This window comes from Harpegnathos saltator, unplaced genomic scaffold (assembly GCF_003227715.2).
Source record: "Harpegnathos saltator strain DR-91 unplaced genomic scaffold, Hsal_v8.6 scaffold103, whole genome shotgun sequence".
Taxonomy (NCBI): Eukaryota; Metazoa; Arthropoda; class Insecta; order Hymenoptera; family Formicidae; genus Harpegnathos; species Harpegnathos saltator.
Window position 1 is genome coordinate 1,178,204 of NW_020229877.1, and position 3,910 is coordinate 1,182,113.

Below are 3,910 nucleotides of genomic sequence, written 5' to 3' on the forward strand. Positions count from 1 at the left end.
TTCTCTAATAATGCAATAGCCTATAATATGAAAAAAATAGAAACAGTATGAAGCATATTACATATTTAGCAATTTTTTGTTGAATTATGAGAAAAATATGATATATATAAAAATATTTGCACTGCATATTGTATATACCTTAATTACTAGTTGCGCAAGTACTTCTCCTGATACAGGCCCCTTGGAAGCAAACACTGCTACTGGTTGGGAATAAGAATCTGCAAGTGGCTGAAACATTATTACTAATCCATGGTCTGCTTTATCATCAAGATTAAATGATAGTATCCCTTCACTTCCAAAGTTAACCCTGTATATGTGAGATTCTTAGAGTTCACATTAACAGACTCTGTAAGATGTATTTCATCGAGCAAAATTACACCATGTTTTTGTCTCTCTTCTTTTTTTCCAATGCTAATTTAAACATCTCAAAAAATTTTGTGTCGAAACCGCATGGTGTATCAATAAGTGAAATATATCTAAAACCAATTCATATATTGCATTGTTATATAAAAATCGCCATATACTCATACCATATTATACATATTTCTAAGTAGAAATTATATTAAAATAATAAAAAAATGTACGTATATTACCTTTGCATAGTTCTAATACATGGAAGGGGTAGTATTTTGTTTTTTCTTAAAAAGTTATAAGCTTTAGGTGACTTCATACGTAATAACATAATAGTATCCAATCTTCACTATATCTGTGACCTTTAATATTTGTATGTTTCGCAGCTTTTATTATTTCTTGTATTGCAGTTAACTGATGTTGAGAAATTTGTGTTTCTTTTAATTGGTTTTTTATGTTCTCTATTGAAATTTCTTTTACTTTCATCATATTATCTGCAAGTTCTTTTCTCAATTTATTTGATATATATTTAGCTCTATTTTTTGCTTTTTGTGCTTTATAATATCGTTTGCGTAATAATAAAATTTTCTTTTGTTTTTCTGTTTTTGATACAGCTATTTTTATTCTTTTAATTGATTTTATTATTTTTCTCCGACGGTATTTTTGATTTATAGATTTGTTTGCAATGGCACAAAATTTACATTTCTGGGATGAAAGTAATAAACATTTCTTGTGTCTCCATATACCATTAATATCTTTAAAAGCTTCATTATATTCAACATCTTTAATCTCACTTTTATTTGTACCACAACATATGTCAAGGCTATCAAAAAAAAATAATGTCTCTTGTAGCAGTTCTATTATATTGATATTATTATAAATCTGTATGTGTGATGGAATATTTAAAACGGGTTGCTTTAAGACATTTATTTGTAATGTCATATCTTCTTTGAGTATGACTTCTTTGATAGGGTTAAATGAATATCTGTCATTATAATTTTCTATTTTGTTGCATGTTGCTAAAAAAAATACCAATAATCGTGTGTCACTACTGCAATATTGTATATGCATCCATTGACTTGGCATATTAAACTGTTTTCTGTTTATACTATCTATTAAGCTATCAAATGATAACATTGTCGTACGATCCTCTATTGTATTATTTAATGATGGTACTATCACATGTTCATTTTCTTCATGTTGTTCAATATGCAGGTCGTGTACATTTTGATCAATATGTATAGAATATGTATCTTCTATATTTGGAGTTTCTTCAAACCAGGGGAATTGTGAAGGCACAACCCCTTTACATAGCCTTGGAATTTTAAATGGCGCAGACTAAAGAAAATATTTACAATATGACAATTAATAATGACAAGTATAACTTACATAATTGTTATTTAAATGACTATTATTTAATAAGTCAACAAGTGAATATTGCTGTTATATATATATAAATTATTAAACATTATTGACTATATTGCCTACTTTATACTGATTATTTAATACTTGTACTAAATAGTAACTTTCTATTTAATAATTTTAATTTATGCATGTAAACAATGGTTTATTAAACTAGTATAATAGTTTTTTTGATGAATATTATATCAGTATTAAATGATCGCTGTAAATTAAGCAAATGGAAAAATGACTTAGATAACTAACATAACTTACCACACCAAGAACATTTCCCTTCTCATCACAAATTTCACGTTTCCACAAAATATCACTACTTAAAAAGTGATGATGGCATACAGCTTGTTTTGAGTTGATAGTTATATCGTTTCTTTAAAGCTGCTTGCCATGCTTTTCTCACATTTTCGTCCTTTGGAATAAATATAAACATAAATAAATATAAAAAAAATGAACTGTTTCATGATTAGAAGTGTAACCTGATGTACAACCAAGTGCAATACAGCGCGGCATCATTTAATTAAATTAAGATTACTTTTATTAGATACATATTTGATTTTACTTTTTATTTTGTTATTTTTCTCGCGAAGCTTTAACACACTTCTAACCTCAAGTCATTGAAATTACAGACGTAAACACATGGTGACTGTTGCTAGCGCCACGTAGCGGCTTGGCTTCATTACGTAGACATACCGTAACAAAGGATATAATAGCAAGTGTCAGGGGCCTGAGAAAAACTACATTTGTCTCACTTTAACTTAACGCACCAGTTCAGCAGTGCAGACAAAACGAACAGGCTTTTTCTTATTGGTAAGATGTGTTCCCGTGGAAATGTGGAATGACCTTAATCTTGCCATCAATGTGATAATACCTCTGGAGCCCTATTTTTTAATCTAAACGCAACTTTACGTATACACACGTTGCGAATAGTAAAAATGCGCATACGTTTCTGACACGGTATTCTTGAACTTAATTGTGTAGTATTAACTATTAGGTTGTTCGGAAAGTTCGTTTCAAATTTCGCGCGCTCCACATTTCTATGTAATCAGTAAGAACGAGGGCGCTCTAAACGATTTTATGTTTGTCAACAAACATTCCCGGATCTATGAGCCCGCTAAGAAAACTTCGCAGATCTTCCTAAGTGTAACTATTTCGTCAGAAATCAGTTTGAAAAATGGAGAACCAAAAAGTCCATTTTCGTCATGTGATGCTATATTGCTTTAAACGTGGCTTTACGGCTTCGCAGACCCTGAATGAGATGTTCTCAGTATATGGAGATGCCTGCGTTACCAGACAGTTCGAAAATGGTATCGAAGATTCGAAGCTGGCGATTTCAACATGGAAGATCAAGCTCGCTCAGGCCGGCCTCAGGAGGTTGATGAAACGCTTCTTATGGATCTCGTGTACGAAAATCCTCGAGTGACAGTTAGAGAACTCGCCGACACTCTGCACAAGTCTGTTTCCACCGTGCATGACCATCTGAAGAAGCTAGGATTCTCAAGTCGACTGGATGTGTGGGTGCCACACGAAATGAATGAACGGCATTGCTGGAACATGTGAATGTCTGCGATATGCTGCTTCAACGGCATCAAAAAGAACCATTCTTGAAGAGGATCATAACAGGCGATGAAAGTTGGATCCTATACAATTATGTTAGCCGCAAGAGGTCGTTGGGAACTAGCGACGCGTCTACGCAAACAGTGGCCAAGCCGGGGCTTCACGCGAAAAAGGTTCTTCTGAGTATCTGGTGGAATTTTAAGGGCGTGGTATATTATGAGCTTCTTCAACCAAACGAAACCATCAACGCGGCGAAGTACAGCCTTCAACTAGACGAATTGAAGACTGCCATCGCACGGAAGCGCCCTGAATTGGCCAACAGGCGTGGAATTGTTTTCCATCATGATAACGCCAGACCTCACGTCGCAATGTCTATCCGTAGGAAGCTGTTAGACTTCGAATGAGACGTTCTTCCTCATCCTTCATATTCTCCCGACCTTGCCCCATCTGACTACTATCTATTTCTTTCTTTAAAAAATTTTCTTCGGGACAAGAAATTCGAGTCTTTGAAAACCCTCAAAAGTCATCTTGATAAATTCTTCGCCAATAAGAAACCTTTATTTTGAAGCAAAGGCATCATACAGCTTCC

At 33.5% G+C, this 3,910-nt stretch overlaps 1 long non-coding RNA gene across 2 annotated transcripts; it reads right to left on the reverse strand.

Annotated features, from left to right (window-relative positions):
* Nucleotides 1-976: 976 nt before the first annotated feature.
* On the reverse strand, nucleotides 977-2,504 carry LOC112588665 (uncharacterized). Of its 2 annotated transcripts, none has more exons than XR_003112996.1 (3): nucleotides 2,458-2,504; nucleotides 2,026-2,176; nucleotides 977-1,689 (listed from the first exon to the last, which is right to left on the reverse strand). It is a non-coding gene; the product is annotated as an uncharacterized LOC112588665 (long non-coding RNA). The 2 variants fall into 2 exon arrangements; XR_003112995.1 differs by lacking the exon at nucleotides 2,458-2,504 and adding an exon at nucleotides 2,373-2,442.
* Between the last annotated feature and the right edge of the window lie 1,406 nt (nucleotides 2,505-3,910).